Genomic DNA, 26,484 nt, shown 5'->3' with positions numbered 1-26,484 from the left:
CAAGGTTCAGGGAAATACAATCAGCCGCTCTCAAAGGGGGCTTCACTCAGAAACAAAAATCCAAAGGGCAAATATGCAAAGAAACTCACCGTTAATAGGGAGGAAAATACAAAGTAAAGCCACAATGAGAAATCACTGTGCACCCTCCAGATTGGCAAAAAATGTTAAAGCTGGACATCAAGGACCCAGGAAGGATGTGAACAGTTGCGTATTTTCTACACAGTTGGTGGGAGTGCGATCGGTAAAACCACCGTGGAAAACAATGCAGCATCTGCTGAGGGTGACAGTCCTGTTCTGTGACCCACCCTCTGCTCTTCAGGTTTTACCCTAGAGAAACATCCACACACTGGAGAACATTAAGAATGTTTGAAATAGCAAACACTGGAGGAACCCCCGTGGCCATGAACAGTAATCGAACAGTACACTGACGCACGGTTCCAGAGCAAAATGCTATAAAGCAGTGAAGAGAATGAACTGTAACTACACATGGCAGCATGAATAAACCCAGAAACAGTGCTAAGTGGAGGGAGCTCACCCGAAGCATTACGTCTCTTATGGGCTTCCCAGATGGCTCCATGGTAAAAAAAAATCCGCCTGCCAATGCAGGAGATTCAGGTTCCATCCCTGGGTCAGGAAGATCCCCTGGAGGAGGAAACGACTACCCAGTCTAGTATTCTTGCCTGGGGAATCCCATGGACAGAGGAGCCTGGCGGGTTACAGTCCATGGGGTTGCAAAGAGTCAGAAACAACTTAGTGACTGAGCATGCGTGCATGCATTACCTCTCACACATGCAATTTTAAAACATGTTAAACTAAATCTATTGTTTGGACTTTCCAGGTAGCTCAGTGGTAAAGAATCTGCCTACCACTGCAGGAGGTGCAGGAGACTCAGGTTCCGTCCCTGGGTCAGGAAGATCCCCTGGAGGAGGGTGTGACAATCCACTCCAGTATTCTTGCCTGGAGAATCCCATGGACAGAGGAACCTGGTGGGCTAGAGTCCACCCGGTCGCAGAGTCAGACATGACTGAGTACACACACAAATATATTGTTTATGGGGTAGAGACAAGGTAAATCCACAAAGAACAGCAAAGGGGTGATAGACTCAGGAAGGTGGAGATGTTAGAGATGAGGAGTTGGTGATGGATCAGGAAGGAGTTCACAGAAGGGTCCAAAGATATGGTGGTCTTGGTCCAGAGATATGGTCCAAAGATATGGATACAGGGGGTGTGGGTCCGTTCGTTGTATCATTATTCTTTACACTGCATATATCCTATGAAGATATTCTTTTATATCCAATATATAAGTGAAAGTGAAAGTCATTCAGTCGTGTCCGACTCTTTGTGACCCCATGGACTCCATGGAATTCTCCAGGCCAGAATACTGGAGTGGGTAGTCGATCCCTTCTCCAGGGGATCTTCCCAACCCAGGGATTGAACCAAGGGTGGAGTCTTTACTAGCTGAGCCACAAGGGAAGCTCAAGAATACTGGAGTGGGTAGCCGATCCCTTTTCCAGGGAATCTTCCCAACCCAGGGATCGAACCGAGTTCTCCTACATTGCAGGCAGATTCTTTACCAGCTGAGCCACAAGGGAAGCCCAAGAATACTGGAGTGGGTAGCCCATCCCTTCTCCAGCAGATCTTCCTGACCCAGGAATCAAACCAGTGTCTCCTGCATTACAGGCGGATTCTTTACCAACTGAGGTATCAGGGAAGCCCCATATCCAATATATAATTTTTTAAATTGGTTTCCTCTCCCCAAATGATTAGGTCAATTGGACAGGATGCTAAGGTTAAACAGAAAGATATTCTTGTTAACGTAATCAAACTCATTGCAAAGGTGATCACGAAGTTGTGTAAAAGTTGTTTATCACAGTCATTCAAAACATCAAGGCCAGCAAAAGTTGGAAGAGTGTCCAGGTCTAATCAGGAAACTGAGTCCACATCAGAGATTTCAGCAGAGGGAACTACAATTACAAAGGGGACCTCCCTGAGGCAGAGAGGGGCAGGGAGGAGATGGTCTCCTCAGAGGAAATTGCAGGGACTGTCAGCAACATTGCTCTAAGCAGAGCAAGAGGCAGACAGTGCCCTGTCCTTCCCTTCCTCCTGCCGCCAGCCTCCTAGCCCGAGGAGCAGCGCTTGCCATAGGTTGACCCCTTGCAGTACAGACGAGCACAGGGAAGGGTGGAGAATGGCTCTGAGCACAAACTTGGACAAGCTGCAGCACCTGGCTCCTGGGTCTGGGCTCTCCTATTAATCTTTGCAACAATTTAGTTGGGTAAGTTGTACATTTTTCCTCTTCTACATATAAGGAAGGCTTAGAGAGGTTAAGTAACCAGCCTAAGATCACACAGCAATTTAGTGGTGGAGCCAGGATTTAGACCTGGACAGTCCGACTCCAGAGCCACTTTCTCTGCTGCTCCCACTCCTTAGGATCCTATTTAGGCTTTGGTCGGGTGGAATAACAACATCAAACTAAGGGACCAAAATCTTAAGAACAAGTTATTTAATGACTGTCTTTCTCCCCAAAGGGCTATGTTTTTCTTGTGTAATTTTCATTCCAGTACCTTTCATTCCATTCCATTGTATCAAACCTACCCCACATTTCTCCCAGTGAATAAAAGGAGGGCTTCCAGAATGAAACAAACTGGCCTTCCCAGTTACACCAGTTTCACATATGTCCTTGATGAGTTTCCACTCCTGGTTTCCACTGGTTCATGCAGTGAGCGTGGTGGAAGATTTCAGATACAAGCTCCCTCAGCCCTGGAGGAAGATTCTGGCAGGAATGTTGTAGACAGAAGAATCTGGGGGATAATTCTCTCCTTACACCGGCAGCATAGAAGGGCAGAACACACCTCCTACTTCTTTTCTTTTTCTCTTCATTGCTTTCAAAATTTCTAAGTTAATTCATATTCATTGTAGAAACTTTGGGAAATGCCAAAAGAAGCATAAAAAATACCCATAATCTCATTATCATGAGATAACTGTCATTAATAATTTGCATGACTTCCTTCTACATAGTCTTTTTTTGGTTTTAAGATATAAAATTGGGATCCCATCCCCATAACTTCCCTGGTCTTATCTTCATAGCACACCGGTTTTATAGCTTACTTTTCTTCCCCCTCTTAAAACTGTATTTCATAAAACTTTTTCTTCCACATCAGGGAAAAATTTGATTTATAATGGCCATTTAAAATACCATGATATGTATCTACTATAATTGAACTAATCCCCTATCATTGGATATATGTAGCTTCTAATTCTTTGCTATTTCAAGTAATGTTGCTTTAAACGACCCTGGAACAAAGATCCTTGCCTGCAGTTCAAGGCCTCTAGATCTACTAAGCTATTAACATTAGGAAGGCGGGATAGTGTTTGTTTTGTTCACCCAAGCTGGTATATGACCCAGAGCGGCCACTGTTGAATGAATGAATGCATTTCTCGATAGTTTTTTAAATTAAATCTCTAAAAAGGAGAAATCCTTGAGTCAAAAAGCAGAAACATATTTAAGACCCTTAAGACAAATTGCCAATTGCTTTCCTGGAATGTAGTACCAATTTACAGCTCCACCCCACCCCCAGCAGAGTCTGAGAGGCTTCAAGCCAGAACTGATAGACATTCCTGAGCTGCTCTCCATCCCTATGGGGTGCCTTTCCCAAGCTCTGATTGCTGGACATCCCCTAGAGCAGCGTGGGGAGAAGGGACTGCTGTCAGAGCTTAATAACAAGGCTGCCCGAGTCCTCTCCGAGGACCTCCTGTGAGGACAGAGTCTCCCCTCTGTGTCTGGAGAGGCAGAAAAATCTTCCAACACCCTTCAGGAAACACACATGCTTGGACTTTTTTTTTCACTTAGAAAATGTAAATTCTGCTAAAGAACTCTCAATGTGCTTAAAATAACCTAAGCAAGAGTCCCCAACCAATAAACTGAGATCTAAGTCCATCTTTAAACCTTACCAAGTTTTAAATTAAACTTGTTTGTGTTCTTTTTATAAAGAGGAAGAAGGGGCTTTGAGTTAACTCACACACACACACACACACACACACACACACACACAGAAAAGCAGAATCGAGCAAATGAAATTTTCAGGAGGTTGAAACAGAGGTAACAGAAGAAAAACAATGTCAATTCTAAGAGCACAGTTGCTCTTATTTAGGTTTAAAATGTGGCTTCGAATGTATAGGACACTGAGGTTAGAAGAATATCATGTGGCTGCTTTTATCTATTTCATAAAAACATACTAGGTCCAAAGAAAAAATGCACTTTCTTTCTAACACCAGAAGGTGATAAAAACATCTCTCTAGGATGTAAATTGGTAAGTCCCAATGGAGAACAGTATGGAGGTTCCTTAAAAACCTAAATATGGTGTTACCATATGATCCAGCAATCCCACTCCTGGGCATAAATCCAGAAAAGACAAAAACTCTAGTTTGAAAAGACACATGCACCCCAGTGTTCACTGCAGCACAGCCAAGACATGGCAGAAACCTAAATGTCCATCAGTGGAAGAATGGATAAGGAAGCTGTGGTACATATATACAATGGAATATTACTCAGCCATAAAAAAGAAGGAAATAATGCAATTTGCAGCAACATGGATGGACCTAGAGACTATCTTACTAAGTGAACTAAGTCATACAAGACAAATATATGGTATCACTTACATGTGGAATCTTTATAAAAATGATACAAATGAACTTATTTACAAGACAGAAACAGACTCACAGAAAACAAAGTAGTGGTTACCAGTGGGGAAATGGGGGAAGGGATAAATTAGCAATTGGGGATTACAAGAGACACACTACCATATAAAACAGACAATAAGGACCTACTGTATAGCACGGGGATTTACACAAGATATTCAATATCTTGTAATATCCTATAGTGGAGAAGAATCTGAAAAAGTATATATATACACAAACACACATATCATATATAAATATTCATATATAAATATATACTCAGCAGAGATATATGCATGTGTGAGTGTATATACGTGCGTGCTAAGTCTCTTCAGTTGTGTCTGTTTGCGACCCCGTGGACTGTAGCACAGCAGGCTCCTCTGACCATGGAATTCTCCAGGCAAGAATAGTGGAGTGGGGAGCCATGCCCTTCTCTAGGGGATCTTCCTGACCCAGGGATCGAAGAACCTGCATCTCCTGCATTGCAGGTGGATTCTTTACCTCTAGGCCACCGGGGAAGCTTATATATAGGCTTCTAGGCCTTTCCTGTGGCTTAGCAAGCCCCTGGCAGGCATATACGAGAAAGGTCTTTGCCCCAGTTTAACAGATCTTCATATTCTCTTGATCTAATGCAGTCCCAGTGTGTGTGTGTGTGTGTGTGTGTGTTACTCAGTCAAGTCCAACTCTTTGCAACCCCACGGACTGTATCCCACAAGGCTCCTCTGTCCATGGACTTCCCAGGCCAGAATACTAGAATAGGTAGCCATTCCCTTCTCCCGGGGATCTTCCCAACCCAGGGATTGAACCCAGGTCTCCTGTATTGTGGCTAGATACTTTACCCTCTGGGCCACCAGGGAAGCCCATAGTATATGAATCACTTTGGTGTACACCTGAATCACTGTGAATCCACCATATTTCAATAAAAATATTTTTTAAAAAGTCCCCCCAGGATCTAAGAACAGTTCATGACATTTGCTAAGTCCACAATTGTATGGTAACTTATGTTGTCACTATCTGTAAAGTACAGAAATACCTCTTGTAATGACTTCTGATACAAAGCACAGTCCTGTGAAGACTACGCCTACAACTGACATAGATAACTATTGGGTTGGCCAAAAGGTTCATTCAGATTTTTTCATAGCTGTTAAGGAAAAACCCAAACGAATTTTTTGGCCAACCCAATATTATGAAGCATACAGCTTTTCAGTTCTTGCCCAAGTCTTTTTTCCTTTTCACCAGGCTTTTGATAATAAGCTAGATGATGAGGACAGCAAAAATATCAAAGCCATGCTCTCGAGGAGGCCACCTTGTTGCTGCCTAGGGACGGGATGTCCCCATGTGTCCCGCATGCAGATGGAGTGACATCCAGGAGCCACACCTGGATGGAAGCCACGCCACCCCTGAGGAAGCGGGTCCAAGCCCTGGCCACATGCTCTGAGGGTTTCTCACCATCTTACTTGTTTTGGGGGCTTTCTCTGACTCTGGGTTGCCGCTGTAAGCACCTGCCTCCTCCTTCCAGACCTGGTTGCACACCCAGCACCTGCTACCCGAGAAGGCGGGCACGTTCAGATAGCAGGATGGTGTGGAGGTACTAATAATGGTGGTATACTTTCTGCACAAGACCTCTGACCTCAGAAGAGAAACAGCCGTGCTGGGGACACCCATGAAGCTTGGAAGATGTCTTTGCATCAGTCACAGGAAGACGCTTGCCGCCTGGCATTTTGGAACGGACCAAAGAGGGCACTTGCTTGTTTGACTGAATCCAGGCTCCTGGGTTGTATATTTCAGGGGGCCTCCAAGACCTCTGGATCCCTATCACCTCCTCTAGAGTCTATCTTTTCTTTGCTTCTCTCCTTTCCCCTTTCCAGTTCCTTCTTATGCTCTCCTTTCCTCTCTGTATCCCCTGTATGTATGTCTTTAGCACCAATGGGCGTCACTTCACAGGGCACTGGTACTTACAGCTGAGAAATCTGCCAACCCCAACAGGAGCTGAGACCTGCCTTACTATCTCTTCGTCCCAGAAACACTGTAAAGACTTACATGAAAAGTGCTGGGGCAGGGGGCCAGCTCATATAAAATCAGGCTGTAAAAACTGGGTGGAGAAGCCTGGAGGGCTACAGTCCATGGGGTTGCAAAGAGTCAGACATGACTGAGCAACTAATACACACACACACACACACACACACACACGAACTGGTTAAATGACTAATCCCACTGCCCCCCCACCCCAACTCACTACCTTTGTCATTTCCATTACAAACTACATCCCAGAAGCATACTCCAGGTCTTTCCCGTGGCTTAGCAACCCCCTGGCAGGCATATACAAGGAAGGTCTTTGCCCTAGCTTAACAGATCTTTATATTCTCTTAATCTAGCCCAGTCTCAGTGCATAGCTGCTGCTCAGAGATACATAAACCCCTTTCTCAACAGCTCTGACCAACTCTCACGGGGCTCACTGTCTTCTTGTTGGGGAACTAAACATATAAATAAATCATTAAGACCTGATATGATGGCAGGTGCTGATGTATTGTCAAAACAGAGGGTTGGAAAGGGAGAAAGAAGTTTAAAAAGAACGTAGGAAAGAGTTTAGTATAATGACCAAGAGTTGGGCCCAGAGCCTGTCAGTAAAGTGAAAGTCGCTCAGTTGTGTCCGACTCTTTGCTACCCCATGGACTATACAGTCTATGGAATTCTCCAGGCCAGAATACTGGAGCGGGTAGCCTTTCCCTTCTCCAGGGGATCTTCCCAACCCAGGGATTGAACCCAGGTCTCCCGCATTGTGGGCAGATTCTTTACCAGCTGAGCCACAAGGGGAGAGCCTGTTGAGCTGAAGTCAAATCTTGGCTCTCTCTTCCCGCTTACTAGCCAGGCACAAGTTCTGCAGTCTCAATTTCCTTTCTCTGCAGTAGAGATGGTGATAGCAGCGCCCGCATCAGAAGGCCTCCCCGCCCCCCAACATAAAGCACATAGCACAGAGCCTAGAGCCTAGAACTCGATAAATGTGATTTATTACTGTTGCTATAATTATGATTTCAACAGAGACTATAAGTAGGTTAAGCATAGATCTGGAAATATCACCTAATGCATTGCAAAGGAGATTATTCCATCATAGAATTAGCCAAGATTTCTTTGGGAGAAATGGAAGGGCATAAGGGCCACTTTGCTGCCACTTCACATATGTTTCGAATTCTGTCCACAAGATGGCAGCAGCGGCCTCGGTTTCCTCCTGGGTCTACAAGGCATTCCATTCAGCCTGCATTCCAGGAACCCCACCCAAGACAGGCATCTCTGGGACCTATTTTAAGTGGACGTCAACCAGCACTGCATTTAAAGGATGCCCTTCCTCTGGAATGCTATGGAAGTCTATGGTTAGACAAAGATGCTCTGGTCTTGGGAAAAACTAGAAGCCACCGAATTCATTCATTCACGCATCCACTCCTTCATCAAATACGCACTGACGGAGACCTCACTGCATCCCAGGTATTGTGCAAAGAAATAAAGCGGGGAAGGCCCTGCTCTCATGACCTGACACACAAGCAGAACACAGATAGATCATGGGAAGGAGTCGCCCCTCAGCTAATAATGACAAGCCTGTGGACTGTGGAATACACAACTGAAGGTGAAGCAAAGAAAGACATGTACGTGATCGGAAGTCACGCTGACTCTGCTTTGTATGCTGCCAAGCGTGGGAGGGAATTCCAAGGGACAGAAGTTGGGAGAATGCAATCAGATTGGGGGTTTTGCCCCCTGTAAAATTACTTAAGTGCTTATTCTCCCTCCTTTAAGCTAGAAATCTGGGCCGGTCTAATGGAAGCCGTCACCTGGAATGTCTAGGGCAGCCATGCAAGGTTACATTCCAGGCTCCAAGCAAAAAAATGCCAACAATTTGCCTTTTGTCAACTGCAAATTAAAGTAATTTCCATGCAGAGTGTTTCTCCTGCTGGCGGTGAGCACCCCAAAAAGGCCAGGACTATTAGCGGCAAGCTTTTACCTGGCTGCCTCGTCAGGGCAAACACAGCTGAGGTTGAAGGTGCCTCAAGGTTGTCATCAAGGTGTCCGAGGAGGACTGTTGGCTTGGCTCTTCTCTCACGGAAGTGCTAAATCCAGTGGCCAGGATGCGGGGCCTGGAGGAGGGAAACAGGGATATATCTCCAGTCCCTCATGGCACTTCTAGAATGTGGGACAAGAGAGGCATTCAGCTTTTTAAGAGCCTCATGCTCTACCAATTGAGCTAGCCAGGCACCTGGCATTCAGCTTTTTTAAAAAAATGAAGATAAATGTGCCTGTGTGTCTGCCATACCCAGTGCTCTGATGACAATTAAAAAAACAGCCAGCGTTATTGAGAGGGCTGGGCGGACACGATGCTAAGGTCACAGCCATACATCACCAAATGAATCACCAGAAGAGGTGAAAGAGGTATATTGTTTTCACTTTATAGATGAGGAAGTCAAGGGTCCAGGAAGTGAAGTGGTTTGGAGAAGGTCACTGGTTGTACACGATCAAGATGCGATCTAAACCCTCATTGGTCAAACTCCTGAACCTGGGTCCTTCACCTCTGCACAGTCAGCCAGCTGCAGAGATGGACAGAGAGCTGTGTCATCACCAAAGACAAAGAAGAAGTTATGCATTCATCAATTCAGTTGGTATTTGCAGAGCACCTGCTCCCATCAGACACTGGCATGCAAAGGAGAGCACTGCCACTAGCAAAGCAATCTCCACGGAAAGAACTTGCTGCTGTGACAGGTCCAAGCTTAGAGACCAGAGGTGTAAACAAACCTGGAATATCCCTTCAACCAAAGGGGGGGGCCAATGCCCAGAGCTTAGATCAAGAGCAAATGGATGAGGATCCTTCTTCTCTTACAGGCAACATGCTTACTTGGCTGATTAGAAGATACTGTCACAAACACTTAGAAGGCAGGCTTTACAGCCCCATGTGCACTCCTCACCTTGGAAAGAGCTGCCCTGCTGCCCTGAACACACACACACACCCAAAGCTGGCAGCTAGCTGGGGATCTAGGAGATTCCAGAATCCCTCTGGTCCTGCGTGCCCTCCCCCATGAGACTTCCACCAGAGTCCTGGATCTCACGGGAACTCCATCATTGTCCCTAATCTCTGGCCTTTCTGGCCTTCCTTTTCCTCGTGTGTTGGCCAAGATGACTAGAGGGCTCTTCTGGCTCCACCATTTCTGCCGCTGCCATGTACTGAGCTCTGGCTGTATGCCACATACAGTTCCATACTCTCTATGGTCATAACCTAAGGTAATCCTCATTCACACCTCACCAGCAGGCGTGGTACCTCCATTTCATAGATGAGCTCAAATACTCAGATACATCTGCGGTGATGTCTCCAAGGTCACACAACTAGAAAGCTAAAAGCCAGGATTAGAAGCCAGGTTGGTCTTGACCCCCAAAGCCTCAGTGCTTCTCACCACCTCTAAGCAAGAAGAGGCAAATGTTCACTCTTTGTCCATCAGGCTCCACCACTGCCCCAACTCTTCCCACCAGAAGCCCTCATGACCACGTGCACAGTTCTCATCTCGTCTCGGTCACCATCTCTTCTGCCCTCCTTGGCACTCTTCCTGGAGGACTTTGGTGCCTGACACACTCCTGCCCGTCATCATTCATTTAGTACTCACGGAGAGACCTATGACCCCCTGACTTTTGGCCCTCTGAGATCTTTTATTTATTGGATTGACCAAAAGTTCATTCAGGGCTTTCAGTAAGATGTTACGGAAAAACCCAAACAAACATTTTTGGCCAACCCCATGAAAGTGAAAGTGCTCAGCCGTGTCTGACTCTTTGCGACCCCCATGGACTATCCAGTCCATGGAATTCAGGCCAGAACACTGAAGTGGGTTGCTATTTTCTTCTCCAGGGGATCCTTCTAACCCAGGGATCAAATCCAGGTTTCCCTCATTGCAGGCAGATTCGTTACCAGCTGAGCCACCAGGGAAGCCCAATATTTATTTATATATTTGGCTGTGCTGAGTCTTAGTTGCAATATGCAATTCCCCTTGACCAGAGATTAAACCCACCCCCACCCCCGCCCCCCCCACATTGGGAGCATGGAGTCTTAGTCACCAGACCACCAGCGAAGTCCCTATCCTTTCAATCTCTCTCCCATTCAAGACACCTCCAACCCCCAGCCCTGACACCATTTATATTCATGGAAATGCTCCGCCTCCAAGATCTTGAGCTCCTGTCTCAGACTGAAGCCTTCTACCCATCACCATTCTTAAGTTCTTGGCCTAACTTGACTTCCACCATAGACAGCACCCACGTCAGCTACTTCCTCGCCACCTAAGTCCTCTCCACTCTCCTCCCCTGCCCCCCAAAGCCCCTCTGAATCCACTCCCTTCTTTCTAACCTTAAATACCACAATAACTTTATCCAGTCTCTCCTTCATTTTCTCCCCTTCTCAGGGACAGTCATCCCTCTTCTCCCTACCACTCCATTCCCACCTCCTCAAGGCTACCCTCTCCCTAAGCTTCTTGGCACTCTCTGGACCACCTCCTCCAGAAGAAGCCATCTTTCTCAAATATTCCCTCACTTCCTGGCATCTTTAAACTCTCCTTCTCTTGCAGCGTCTCCGCCTAGCTTGAGCGACTTCCCCAGCTGCACCACTGGTGATGTTTCTTCCTTCAGCTGGTTTTGGAAGACTCACTCTTCTGTACTCTCTTTTCACCATGTCTGACTAACCATTTCACTCCAGTGAAACACCTCTCTCCTGCCACCGCCAGCTCCTAGCTTCTAAATTGAAAGATCGTTTCTCTATTCTTGTTTCATTTGAATCTGCTGTCAGACTGAGGCAGGAGACAGATGGGCCCTGGGCAGAGTAGCTGGAGTGTATCCCCTATGGACAGATATCCCAAGATAAAGATTGTTGTTGTTCAGTTGCTCAGTCATGTTCAACTCTTGGCGACCCCATGGACTGCAGCATGCCAGGCTTCCCTGTCCTTCACCATCTCCCAGAGCTTGCTCAAACTCATGTCCATTGAGTCGGGGATGCCATCCAACCATCTCATCCTCTGTCGTCCCCTTCTCCTCCTGCCTTCAGTCTTTCCCAGCATCAGGGTTTTTTCCAGTGAGTCAGTTCTTCACAGCAGGTGGCCAAAGTATTGGAGCTTCAGCTTCAGCATCAGTCCTTCCAATGAATATTCAGGATTGATTCCCTTTAGGATTGACTGGTTGGATCTCCTTGCAGTCCAAGGGACTCTCAAGAGTCTTCTCCAACACCACAGTTCAAAAGCATCAATTCTTCGGAGCTCAGCCTTCTTATCAGGAGAATAACAGAAGAGGCTGAACCCTGCCCAGCTAAAGATAGAGACCACATATTTCTCATTCTTGAGGTCAAGAAGACCTTCCCAACTCTGCATGCACAGAAAGGCTCCTTGGAGGTCAAAAAGGGAGTGATGCCAGGTTACCCATGGGTGTCTTCGCTAGAATCCATCTTGGCTAAGAGGTGGGTGTGCGCACATCAGAGGATCCTGAGATATATAAACACAAACTCAGAATCAGGCAAAGCAAGATGACTGACCAAAGGAAACCCAGAAGAAATGCCTATGTAAGTGATTTAAACTACCATGAGCCACGGCTCTCTCTCTGCGCATGTATGAGTCTGCCCATGTATCTATCCACATGCATTCTTTTTCTTCCTAATAAACACTTGACTTGTTTCACTACTTTCTGTCTTTGTGGGAATTCGTTTCTGCAAAGCTGAAGGGATAGAAGCCTTGTCACTGACCACTGATCTAGTGGTTAAGATCCAGCGCTCTTACTGCCACGGCCCAACTTCAGTCTCTAGCCGGAACCAAAATCCTGCTTCAAGCCACTGCAGGTTGAGGCCACCTGAGATCAAAACCAGATCCCTGTGACTCCATTGCTCCTAACCTTTCCTTTCTATTGCCTCTCAGCTCTAAGTCACCCAACTTCTGTGAGCCTCCCTTCCCCATCCATTAAAGGAGGAAAATGGATGCCAGCATCATAGGGTTGCTGTGGGTGTTGAATGAGGCATCATGTGCCTGGCACATCGAAGGGGCTCCTAAGTGGTCATAACTGTGAATGCCCTGACGTGTTCACTTGTGCATACGTGCTAAGTCGCTTCAGTCGTGTCTGATTCTTTGCAACCCTGTGGACTGTAGCCCACCAGGCTTCTCTGTCCATGGAATCTTCCAGGCAAGAATATTGAAGTGGGCTGCCATTTCCTACTACAGGGGATCTTCTCAACCCAGGGATCAAACCTCCGTCTCCTGCACTGCAGGCGGATTCTTCACCACTGAGTCATCAGGGAAGGCACACGAGTGTCCTTACAACAGCAAACATGGTACACCTAAGGACAGACATCCTTATGGCCCTAAGAAAACCCAGGGATTTGTCCTGCACACAGTAGGTACAGGATCAGTTCACTGTCGACAGTGGTGACTGGCTTATAACCCCCAGCTATTTCTCCAGTCTTAATTTCAATAAACCACAAATGCTTTTTCTACCACAGACTTGGCTGTTTAACGGTCTCAATCCTTTGAAAAGGAAAATGACTCCCTTATTTTTCACTTGCTTGCTGCATATTAAGAGCCCTTTGATGTTTCAAGAAAGCCTCCTTAGAAGTAGGAGCTTGGCTTTTGCCACAGGGAAGTGAACTTGAACCCCAAAGGTTGAGCTGGGACCCTGGAGTTCCAGGCAGGCGTTTTCCTCGCAGGCTCCAGGCCTGACCCCAGCCCCAAGCTTGGAGAAAATGCCATTTGCAAGCTCTTCATCCTTCTCAAAGCTGTCATTTTCGTCAGCCCCACTGGGCATTTTGACAAATGCCTTTGCTAATTACTTAATTATTTTGGCCTGCACCAGTGCGGGGGCTGTTTCCTTAAAGAAAAGAGGGCTTAAGCCCATGCATTCTTATCCAGGCAGGGCCTGAAAGTAGCCCACCTCAATCTCACTTCAATCCTATTAAAGTGTTTGGCTAACTAAGCCCCCCTACCAGTCAAATTAACTCAAATACATTATGATGCAAGAACCAGAGGCACAAAGCCCTCCTTCCTCCAAGTCAGACTAAAGCTGGCATTTGTTTTTTTATGCCCTGGGCTTGTTTCTTGTAGTTCAAACCTCTTTTGCATGGGAAAGAAATCTGTGCTTATCTGCTGACTTTCAATTAAAGCAACAATTAGGTTAAATGGTAAATGCGTCATATGGGTCCTTCCTGGAATTAGCAAGGAGTGTGAGCCTGTCACCCAGCACAGTGGGGTGTGAGGCAGACGGTAAGTGTGGAAGAGACACACTGCAGGGTGGGAGGCTGAGCTGGCTTCCCCCAGGCTGGCCAGCCCAACAATTCTCAGTCTCTCTAGGAAATGCTCTCTCTGAGCATCCTCTCCCGCCATTACCACACCTGCCAGCTGGGTTGTCTTCACATCCTGGAGGAAAGGCCCTTGACTAGTCCCTCAGGGTACAAGGAAGCCCAAACCGACTCAGAATCAGCCCTGAGATGCAAGTTGTACTTGTCTAGGGGGAGCACTGACTGAAACCGCTCACCCTGGCAGGGCACCATAGTAACCATTCGCATGATTTATTTTACGACAACAAGCCACTACCAACTGAAAGAATTCAAGAAAGGTCAAAAGGAGACACCACGAGTCCTACCACCTCCCAGAATCCTCCCTGCCGGAATCCATCTTGGCTGAGGAATGCGTGCACCACCGGGAAGGACCCTGAGTCAAAACGACTGGCCACATATGTACACCTATGGCAAATTCATGTTGATGTATTGCAGAAATCAAACCAATTCTATAACGCTATCATCCTTCAGTGAAAAATAAGTAAATTGCCAGAGAGAACCCGAAAACGAATCTCATCATCATCAAATCCGAGACTTGGAGCTATGTGGTAGAGCAGCTCTCTTGGGCTTCCTTACCCTCCTGCTCACTGCCAGGGGGACGGGGGTGGATGGGGGCGGGGGGCTTCCCAACAAACTCTCTTGCTTTGTCAGCACGTGTGTCTCCTCGGACAATTCATTTCCGAATGTGAGGAAAGAGTCCACTTTCAGGTCATGGAAGGGGTCACTTTCCACAACACTTGGAGGTGTGAGCTATTCAAAGCAGTTGTGACCCCACTGGATAAATAGCTAGGGGCCCCATCCAGAGGCTAGCACAGTGTCTGGCACATGGCAGATGCCCAGTAAAGAGAGATTGGTGTGGGATAAAGCTGCTGCCCATTCTGTGGGGTGTCCAGCCTGCTGGCAGAGAGGAATGAGGTGCAATTGAGTCTTGGTGGATCCCTGGAGGGGGCAGGAGGCTCACAGAGGCTCCAATTAGGGTTGACCCAGGTATTTGTTTGCACAGCTGGGACCAGAGAAACTGAGCTGACCCTGGGTCTTTTTCATGAAAATGCAATGAGGGCAAAGCTGCCCCTGAAAATACCAGCATCCTGCACAAAGTCCTTGACTACTCCATAAACTCCTCAACTAGTTTGAGATGCAGAGCCTTAGAGACATGCTCCCTTCTCTATGGGCAAGAGAACTGAGGCCCAGAGAGGGTGAGTGATTGCCTAAAGTCACATAGCCACTCATAAAACATAAGGAGTGCGTATTTCATTTACTATAACGACAGAAAACATTCGTGGCAATAAAATTTAACCAAGTGAATATAGGATCCATAAGAAAAGAAGGGTAAAGTTCTAAAGAGGTTCCTAAAAGAAAACTGAATGGGAAGACATGGGCTTCTTTTGGATGCCATTTTCCCTAAAGTAATGCATATACTCCATGCATTTACAAATAAAATGCCAAGAAGATGGAAATGAAGTGAAGTGAAGTGAAAGTTGCTCAGTCATGTCCGACTCTTTGCGACCCCATGGACTATACAGCCCATGGAATTCTCCAGGCCAGGATACTGGAGTGGGTAGCCTTTCTCTTCTCCAGGGGATCTTCCCAGCCCAGGGATCAAACCCAGGTCTCCTGCATTGCAGGTGGATTCTTAACCAGCTAACCCACCAAGGAAGGAGGGCTATAAAATGATATTAAAATCTATCTGGAAAAATAAACATGTGAAAACAGTTGGGGAAAAATCCAAAGAAAAATAATGACTTAGCACAATCACTAAACATTTGAATGCATCACGAATCAACAATAACTAAAGGTTTATAGTGGAGGAAAAAAACAGGCAACAGAATAGATGGGGACCATAAATAGATTGAAATGCACATGGATGTTTAGATTATGATAAAAGCGGCACTTCAAAAAAATAAAAAATAAAAAAAGTGGCGCTTCAATTTAGTGAGGAAAGGGAGAAGTCAACAAATGATTTGGAGGGACCACTGATAATCAGTTGGAAAAAAATCATGAAGTTAGACCCCTACTTTAATTACTAACACCAAAAACGTGCTAGAAGGATCAAAGATTTATATTTTAAAAATGAAACCATAAAATGTCTCCAAAAAGCATACAAAACATAAAAGCTAACAGTAGAGAAAAACTTTTCAAGCAGACCATGAAACCCCAAATTTAAAAGAAATAACAAAAAATAACATTTTACTGCAATAGATTTGCATAAAATCTAAAAAAATAAAATAAGAAAAAAGAAATAAAAAATAAAAGAAATAACAAATGCATCCAACTACATTAAAAGGTTCCATTTCTGTATGGCAAAAATAAATGCCACAAACTAAATAAGATCGATAACACTGGAGAACATTGTTGGCAACCTGTGAGCACTGATACAAGGTTAGTCTCCTATTTTACAAAGAGCTCAATCAGCAAGATACATAAGGGCAGATCAGTAGAAAAACAGGAGCAAGAGGTGAACAGGCGGCTCAGAGAACCAAAGACTCAGGGTACCTGGGCAGCACTTACAATGGCATCACTTCAGCTCCCTGAACAATCTTTATTGTGGCTTATTTTCAGTAGAAAATCCATCAGTGGAATTTTCAGTTATGTATTTGCTTAGGACTGCCATTATTATTTATATTCTTCCTGAGCCAGCTCTTCAATGGGAAGAGTTCTCAACACAGCCTGCAAAGCCAGGACAACACAGGGGGCCGGCCACCTCCCTCCCCTGCCAGTGCCCAAAACTCCTGCCAGCCCTCCCACAGGTGCCAGGGCTCCATGCTGGAGTGGAGAAGGAGGCGACCACTGCACTCGAAGAAAGAGACGAAACCCACACCATTTCAATGTCATCAGACACACACTGGTGCTGCTTTCTGCCAACTCCTCCCTCACTATTCTTGGCTCCCATCAGAGTCTGAAACATGGTATCAACTGTGATACTCATCATGGTTTTAGGTTTCTGCAACTCCAACCAACTAGAATGCAGAGAACCCAGAAGGCTGGCATAAAAGGCCTCAAAGAGTTGCCACTCTTTACCCCACGGGGCTGACATTCCCTTGACTTTCGTCAGTCCGGGCTTTCTGTACAACCCTATCAAGACCTGAAAGATCTGCTGCTTTCAGCCTGATAGACACATGACGAGGGCTGTGCCACAGGAAACCAACTGACGGCACAAAGTCTGGTCAAAGGCACAGCAGGTGGAGGGCAACACTCAGGTGATGCCTCTGTGAGAAACACACTCGCCAGCCCAAACTCAAAGAATGGACACGCAGACACGCAGTGCAGTGGGAAGTGAGGCTTTAATGACAGTCTTGCAAAATCGCGTGTCTGGTGGGCAGGCACACCCAGAGACAGTACACAGAGCAAGTTATCCCTAGCACAAAAGTCCTTCCCCCGTCCCTCATTGGCTGAGTACTATGGGGTGAACCATCTTCCAGGACGTCGCCTAGGTCTGCTCCCTTGCTTTTTATGGGCTGGCCCCTCCCTGACATCTTGTTTCCTCCTTTCCTGTGAACTGATCTCCATTCTTAGATTTTGAATTCACCAATAGGATGAACCCGTGTGAAAATCCTAGGCATCCCGCCCTTCCTTTGCTTGCCTGGACTTTCTAGTTTTGTACCCCTTACAACCATCGGCTATTACATCAGCAAGCTGTCACTCGAAGCTAGCCATTCTTGAAAATGGACCACTTTAGGTGTTTTATTTCTTACACCTCTGGGACAGATGGAAAGAAGAATCAAATGCAGTTTCCCAGGCATGTTTCAGGAAAGAAGCAAGATGATGCTTTACCCTGGAAGCAATCAGCTTCAACGACTGCCTTCAATCACATCGCATAGAGTATCAATAAGTGAGGCGCTAATGAGGCTCGAGGTCAGGAACCCACCTACTTATTTATTTGGTGTAAGCACAGACCACACCATAGGAGCCAGGCACAGAGCACAGGGTAGAATCAAAACCACCGGCGCTGACCTGCACATGAACACATGATAACGATTGTACTATGCGGTCAGTGTAGACAGGACACTCAAAAGGCTAAGTTTACATGACTTCGTTTTCTCGTCATAAATTAACCAAAGTCTCAGTGTCCCACTCTGTACATTGGGAACAATAATACCCACCCTCAAAGCTCTGCTGCAGGTCTGAAATAAGGTATGTCAAGGGCCAGGAGAGCATCCGACACACGGCAGACAGGTAATGAATGAACAGACCCTTTGTCGTTGTTGTGTTCTCTTCACGTTGATTTTCAGTTTCCAGAATCAGAATGTCAGAATCAATCACTATTCTTTTCTTGTAACATTGAATCATCTCTTTATCTCGATCTCCCCCTGCTCCCTGCCCCCACACTCATTACATACCTTAAAAGACAAAGATTCAAGTTCTTGGGGGTGCTCACAGGCTAAAAGTCTTTGTTTTCAATGCCCCAGATGATAATAACAGCGAATGCTCCACAGGGCATTAGCTGTATGCTGGCACTGCTCTAATGACTTTACATGAATTAACACATTTATTCCTCACAACAGCCCCATGGGGTCAGTAATCTTCTTATCCCCCATTTTACATAGGAGGAAGTTGAGCATAAAGGAAATTAATGACATTAACAGGTCTCACAGCAAGTAGTAGGCCTGAAGAGTACTGCTGCTGCTGCTGCTAAGTCACTTCAGTCGTGTCCGACTCTGTGCGACCCCAGAGACGGCAACCCCCCAGGCTCCCCCGTCCCTGGGATTCTCCAGGCAAGAACACTGGAGTGGGTTGCCATTTCCTTCTCCATTGCATGAAAGTCAAAAGCGAAAGTGAAGTCGCTCAGTCTTGTCCGACTCTTAGCAACCCCATGGACTGCGGCCCTGCTTCATGAAATAAAAAGATGAACAAGAGTATGTTCCATGGAGAGTCATTATATGTAAATACACGTATGTGTGCGTGCTCAGCCATGTCTGACTCTTTCTGATCACATGAACTGTAGCCCTCCAGGGTCCTCCGTCCATGGAATTTTCCAGGCAAGAATGGTGCCATTTCCTACTCCAGGGTATCTTCCTGACCCAGGGCACGAACCCGTGTCTCCTGTGTCTCCAGCATCGGCAAGAGGATTCTTTACCACTGGCGCCACCACATACACAAATATATAAAGAGAGAGAGCCACTTGGGGGCTAGGGGTAAGAGTGAAACTTACTCTTCTCTCCTGAACTTTTTAAATGGTCGACCCATTCACCAAATTAATCAACCCTTGAAAAGTCCTCCCAGCTCATGCTGAGCCACTCTTCTCTAGAGCCCTCTACCACTTTAATCACGCTCAGACCTATTTCTAGGCCCCCAAGTGCTTCTGCACATCGTTCATGGTCCTGAGGGCTGGGGCAGCAGGTAGGGCCTCACCTGCTTTAGGAAGGAGATGGCTGGGCCCCAGGTCACAGACAGGCAGCAGACCCCAGACTCGGCTACTGAAAAGCTCACTTCCAGAACATTTGGGGACGGGTGGAGGGGGGGCCCTACCCAAAAAGGACCTGCTACCCTTTTCACCTGATTTCCATTACCTTCCTTCCTTTCAGAGAAGACAAAGCTTGTGTTCTGCAATTAGAGACAGAAGGCTTAAAATGCAGATTATGGAGAAGTTCACACTCCCTTGTAAAAGAGTTTCCACTTAGGTGCTAATTATTTCAACCTCCTTCCTGGGCTGGGCAGGGTGAAAGGAAGAAAGAGGCTGTCAGCCACAGGTGGGTGCCAAGTGGGGAGGTGGGGACACCTCCCTAGCCCTCCTTGTCCCTCCCTCCCCTCCTCTTAGGGCAGGACTAGCCAGAGATGGCCCCATCCTCATTCCACTGACCTTCTGGGCTCACTGCCCTGTCACCATCCCCATTGCAAACACCTCCTCAGGCAAAGGAGCTCCACAGAGGAAGCAGAAAAATAATTCCAGCAGCCTTCCTGCTCCACAAAGGCTGACCTCCCCTGGAGGAGTGTCCGAGACGGAAGATTTGTAAAGAGTCGGACACGACTGACCGACTGAACTGAACTGAACTGAAGATGCATTCCATCTGAAGGTCTGTCTTCAGACAGGGGGGGCACAGACTTGAATGAGTTGTTCCGTGGTGCCCAGAGAGGAGGACAGAGTGGAAGCCACCAGTAGCGAGAAGGAATATTCTAGCACAATATCTAGAGCAAAAAATCCCAATAAATGATGTGTGTGCTCAGTTGCGTCTGACTCTTAGCAACCTCATGGACTGTAGCCCTCCAGGCTTCCCTGTCCGTGGGATTTTCCAGGTAAGAATACTGGAGTGGCTCGCCATTTCCTCCTCCGGGGGATCTTCCCGACCCAGGGATCAAACCAGCATCTCCACTGTCTCCTGTGTTGCTGGCAGATTCTTTACTGCCAAGCCATCAGGGAAGCCCCTCAATACATGAGACATTATAGCTATCTATTTGGGGACTTTAAAATGGCAAGAGTTAAAGCATTCTTCCTGTAAATATTCAAATATCACAGAAGAATGTGAAAGTAAGACTCTCCACCCCCACCACTGGAGTTTTGTGTAGGTTCTTCCAGAACTTTGTATGTATGTATGTGTATATATATACATCCATATGTATTATATGCATGTGTAATACAAACATACATAGCTTTTTTTTTTACAATAATGAAATCACTTTATATATTTTGCCCTGTGGCCACCTGCTTGCTCTTTTTCTCCACTCAGTAATAAATTATGGATTTTTTCCATATCTGTATATTTGATACCTATGGTTAATATCAGTCATTTAAATACTTTATAAAAAGTATAGGGTTTATTGTTTTAATTTTCCTGATTTTCAAAGTAGGAGAGTTTGAAAGATATACCAAAGTACAAAGAATAAGACAGAAGCCCCTAAAATCCCCAGTCTGGGAACACCCACTGTTCTCAGCTTGGTCTGCTTCCTGAAGGAACAGCTTGGAATAACCAGAACCCTGAGAGGTAGGGGGTTCTGGCAATAACAGTAATAACGGCAACTAGGAAGTTGTTTGTTTTCTGGTTTCTTTCTTTTCCTCAGGAATGTATCAAAAATCCTTCCACAGTTGACATTCAAACTCCTGCTGGCTGTCTCATCTTTCTCCCTCCCTCCCCAGCCCACTGGACCAGAAAGTCCATGACAACAGGGACCATGTCCAGTTGGCCTGTGCTGAGCTCAACACATGACCAGGTCCCAGCAAATGCCTTTTGAATAAATCAATCAACCAAGTCAGTCTACATAGAGTCGTACCTCTGGGCCTTTGCTTATGTCATTTCCTGCCTAAAGCACCTTTTCCTTCTTCATATAGTGTCTTCAGTCCTGGCACAACCTGTCAGGGGGCTGCGGTAGGGTATGCTGCAAAGCTCATCTCCACCAACCTTTTCTGACCAGCTCTCCTCCCTGTGCTCCACCACCCATTGACTTGGCCAACCATTCACCAGATGACCAGGGGTTCACAATCTCACCCACAGCAATTTTTCCTTCTGGAAAGCAGAGCCAAGGTAGGTGGTATTCCTTCTGTTTCAAAGTAGAGGTTAGGAGGTTAACTGTGTGCTCTGTGGGTGCCACTCTCTCTAAGGCTTAGTTCCCTCTCCTTTGAATAAAGGGATTGCCCCACTGTAATTCTGTGGTTTCTTCTGAGTGCCAAGTTTTCGGATTCTGGACTCTGATGTATATTTCCATTCATTTCTTATGCCCTTTTGCTTTGCTAAGAGGTCTCACCTCCTAAAAAGATTTCATGAACCTGGATTCCTGGCTTCAATTTTAAGACTATGCAGTTGGAAAACACAAATGACCTTTGTTTAATTAGCGCTGATGTTCAAGAATACTTCCTGAGTTTGCTAATTATACTTTCTTGTTTTGGATCGTAGTTGGAATTTATGACAGACAGACATTGCCTACTTCTGAACAACTTGGTAAGAGCTGGTGATGTCTCCCTCTCCCATCCCTCTTCTATTTTTCCCAAAGAAGCACAAGCTTCTGCTCCTGACAACCTGGCCCTGATGCTGGTGCTACTATTGCTGTCAAGGGAGAGGTCTAGCTTCCAGAGGTCTTGTATATTTCCTTTCCCCCACCACCCACAACTCCAGTTACACCTAGCCTACTGTTCGTGTCCACGGGAAGCCTTGCCTCTAATCTTTTCCCAGCAAGTGTGCATGCATGCTAAGTCACTTCAGTCGTTTCTGACTCTTTGCAACTCCATGAAATGTAGCCTGCCAGGCTCCTCTGTCCATAGAATTCTCCAGGCAAGAATACTGAAGTGGTTTGCCATCCCCTTTTCCCAGGGAGCTTCCTGACCCAAGGATTGAACCCATGTCTCCTGCATTGCAGAAAGATTCTTTACTGTCTGAGCCACCAGAGAAGCCACTTATGAAACTGTGGTGTGTTTAATTTCAGTTCCTATAGGTTCTGTTTTGGAAGTTCTATTTGGCTCTTTTTTTTTTTTTTTAATCTGCTAGGTTTTTTTTTAGAGTTTATCATTCCCAGCAAATTTGGAAAACTCAGCAGTGGCCACAGGACTGGAAAAGGTCAGTTTTCATTCCAGTCCCAAACAAAGGCAATGCCAAAGAATGCTCAAACTACCGCACAATTGCACTCATCTCACACACTAGTAAAGTGATGCTTAGAATTCTCCAAGCCAGGCTTCAGCAATACGTGAACTGTGAAATTCCAGATGTTCAGGCTGGTTTTAGAAAAGGCAGAGGAACCAGAGATCAAATTGCCAACATCCGCTGGATCATCAAAAGAGCAAGAGAGTTCCAGAAAAACATCTATTTCTGCTTTATTGACTATGCCAAAGCCTTTGACTGTGTGGATCACAATAAACTGTGGAAAATTATGAAAGAGATGGGAATACCAGACCCACCTGACCTGCCTCTTGAGAAACCCATACGTACGTCAGGAAGCAACCAATTAGAACTGGACATGGAACAACAGACTGGTTCTAAATAGGAAAAGGAGTACGTCAAGGCTGTATGTTTTCACCCTGTTTATTTAACGTCTATGCAGAGTACATCATGAGAAATGCTGGGCTGGAAGAAGCACAAGCTGGAATCAAGATTGCTGGGAGAAATATCAGTCACCTCAGATATGCAGATGACACCACCCCTATGGCAGAAAATAAAGAAGAACTAAAGAGCCTCTTGATGAAAGTGAAAGAGGAGAGTGAAAAAGTTGGCTTAAAGCTCAACATTCAGAAAACGAAGATCATGGCATCCAGTCCCATCACTTCATGGCAAATAGACGGGGAAACAGTGGAGAGAGGGGCTGACTTTATTTTTCTGGGCTCCAAAATCACTGCAGACGGTGACTGCAGCCATGAAATTAAAAGATGTTTACTCCTTGGAAGAAAAGCTATGACCAACCTAGACAGCATATTAAAAAGCAGAGACATTACTTTGTCAACAAAGGTCCATCTAGTCAAGGCTATGGTTTTTCCATGGTCATGTATGGATGTGAGAGTTGGACTATACAGAAAGTTGAGCACAGAAAAATTGATGCTTTTGAACTGTGGTGTTGGAGAAGACTCTAGAGAGTCCCTTGGACCGCAGGGAGATCCAACCAGTCCATTCTAAAGGGTGTCAGTCCTGAATGTTTATTGGAGGGACAGATGTTGAAGCTGAAACTCCAGTACTTTGGCCACCTGATGTGAAGAGCTGACTCATTGGAAAAGACCCTGATGCTTTAAGATTTAAGGAAGGAGGAGAAGGGGACAACAGAGGATGAGATGGTTGGAGGGCATCACCGACTCAATGGACATGGGTTTGGGTGGACTCAAGGAGATGGTGATGGACAGGGAGGCCTGGTGTGCTGTGGTTCATGGAGTCGCAAAGACTCAGACACGACTGAGGGACTGAACTGATTCCCTGCAAACATTTTTGAATTTATAATTTATATAATAAATAAATTTTATAATCTAACTTCCCTACTGAGAGTTGGTGCCGATTTGTTTCTGATACATGTTGTTTCTCTCAATTTTTGCTCCTGTTGCATTTCTTCCACTACCCAAGATCTTAAGGGATAAAGAGGCTTTAAAAGACATGCCAAAACAAAACTCCCAATCATTCATAAAATCCAATCATTTGCCATCATTTTGAAGTGGCGGAAAGGGATATATGCTGGATTTATGTGTATAAGCTCAGGACCATCTCTCCAGTCTGTTGGAGATCAGTCTACCGAGCTTTTCATCTCGCCTCTTTGTAGATCTGACCTCCTGTGACCTTCTCTCCACATCCTTGGCTATAACTCACCCGCTGTTCTCAGGTTTACATGATGACTGTATGCGATGTTAGCACAGGATGTCACATCCATGACTATCAACACTACGGTTCTCTCTGTAGTCCTTTGGGATAGGCAAACTAGATCGTTTCATTTCCATTTTCCAGATAATAAAACAGTTTCAGTACAGTCAAGTGTCCTGCCCAAAGCCAGAAGGGTAAAGAACACGAGGGAGATAGCAGACCCTGGTGCTTTCTGTCTCCACGTAGTATCTCTTTTTTGGTAGAGAGTGAATCTACCAGAGCCCACAATTAAAGACAGCAGACTTCACAAACCACTGTATTTATCACCCAGGTATTGAAAAACATGACATTATGAAAAACAGCCACACCTTCCCTGGTCACTCGGACTGGCTGGAAGACCACAGGCCCCCCAGCCCTGTTCAGTGAGGCCAAGGTCCCCGGGCACGGCCCAGCCCAGGAGCTCCTGTGATTTCTCCTGTATCCCCTAAATGAGAGGCACAGCAATCATACAGGAGAGATGGAAGGAAGGAGGAGGGACGGACCTCATTAACAGGAGCTGGAGAATTGAGCCTGTTGAGCTCAGACTTATTGGGGCTGAAGGTCCCTAGAGAAAAGTTGCACCTACTTGCAGAAAGCTTTACAGCAGGAAGAGGGAGAGACAGATCACTGGGTTCTAGAAAATGAGATCCTAGGAAGTACCTGCAATCATCTGAAAGTGGACATTTCGGCATGGCCGGAAGTCTCCCCTGGGGTGGGGGAGGTAGGGAACACCATTTTCAAAGCTTTCCTGGCCTCTCCGTCAAGCCGATGACTGCTGGAATGTGGGGAACGAGAGATAAAATAGGCTGGGCATGATTTTTTTAGTGAAGAAATCTGATAGGGATACAAGAGAGGGAAACTTTTTACAGTTCTGAGGACCCCTGAACTCCATGAAAGGGTGTGTGATGCCGAAGTCAGACAGACCTGGTTCACAAGCCAGCTCTCCAGGCACCGGCTAGGTGGTCTTGGGCAAGGTATCTAAGTTCTCTGAACTTCAGTAGCTTCCATAAGCAAAATGGGGATAATCACACCACCGCCTGCATTACAGGACAGCAGACCTAAAATCTATTAAGTGTGTGGCATATAGCTAGCAGTGCCAGCCTTCATTTTGTCAGGTTGGCCAAAAAATCCATTTGGGGTTTTCTGTAACACCTTATGGAAAAACCCACATGAACTTTTTGGCCAACCCAATACAAATGGAGTCACTGAGGTCCACAAAAGTGACCTGTTTCAGGTCACCAAAGAAACACTATCTGATGAGTGTCATTACAATTAAGCACTTACATGGATTTTTTCCTTAACTTCTCAAGGATTCCATTTCTTTGTCTTTAATATGGGAATAACACATGTCCTCCACACCTTATCTGAAACCCTTTCAGCCAGGTATTCAGACCTTAGAAAGTTAGGATGGGGTGAATATCATCCCTCCAGTGGGGTCTAGGGCAGTACCTAATAACCAAACACATTAGTATTTCTGCAGCAAAATGAGGTATTTACACTCGGTGGGGGAAATAAAGGCTGTATATACCTTCATGTTGGTTCAAGTTAGATTTTACCAAAAGAATTATTCTGGTTTTCAGAGCTCTAAAATTTTAGACTGTGGACTGGTGATACCGACTTCAGATGGTCTAGAAGATTCTACAAGATAACTCACATCAAGTGGCTGACATAAGTGGGAGTTCTGTATGACTGCTGACTATCATTATCAGCTAGTCTGGTGCTCAGCCTATGCTTCTAGCCACGGAGAGTCTCTAGCAGGACATGACAATCTCAGAGAACCTCAGGAAGATGTACTATCCATGCACTCAGCCTGAGCACGCCATGCCCTTCCCGCAGGGCTGGTGAACCGAGGAAAAGAAATAATGCTCTGTGAAGACCTCCTGTGCAACTGAGGAATAAGGAGGTGATGCTCTAAACCAGAGACTGAAGCCTCAAGGGCCAGGCAGGGAATGGAAAGGAACCAAGAGACCTGGGTGTGGCCCATGGCAAGTGGGACAATACCTGCCCATCCCAAAGAGAAGATGCCACCCACTTAGAGCTGTTGGTTGCCATGTAGGCATTTAAGCCTTGTACTGTCAGATCTTTTGAATTTTTTTTTAAGAGAAGTAAAAAAATCAATGTATATATTCATATGCAGTGTCCTGAATTTTACCTATTGGCCACCAATATTTTTGAACACTACACACACCCAACAAGACACAGCTATGGACCTCTGATCTAAATAATCATAGTATCATTTAATTCAGTTTGCTAT

General features: G+C 45.9%; 1 long non-coding RNA gene across 2 annotated transcripts; it reads left to right on the top strand.

The window, feature by feature from the left end:
- Window positions 1-19,778: 19,778 nt before the first annotated feature.
- On the top strand, window positions 19,779-23,878 carry LOC132658446 (uncharacterized). Of its 2 annotated transcripts, XR_009598102.1 has the most exons (3): window positions 19,779-20,229; window positions 21,260-21,452; window positions 21,822-23,878. It is a non-coding gene; the product is annotated as an uncharacterized LOC132658446 (long non-coding RNA). The 2 variants fall into 2 exon arrangements; XR_009598101.1 differs by having other exon boundaries at window positions 19,807-21,452.
- The last annotated feature ends 2,606 nt before the right edge of the window (window positions 23,879-26,484 follow it).

This window comes from Ovis aries, chromosome 22 (genome assembly GCF_016772045.2).
Source record: "Ovis aries strain OAR_USU_Benz2616 breed Rambouillet chromosome 22, ARS-UI_Ramb_v3.0, whole genome shotgun sequence".
NCBI classification, from domain to species: domain Eukaryota; kingdom Metazoa; phylum Chordata; class Mammalia; order Artiodactyla; family Bovidae; genus Ovis; species Ovis aries.
This window is presented reverse-complemented; position numbering and strand designations above follow the sequence as displayed.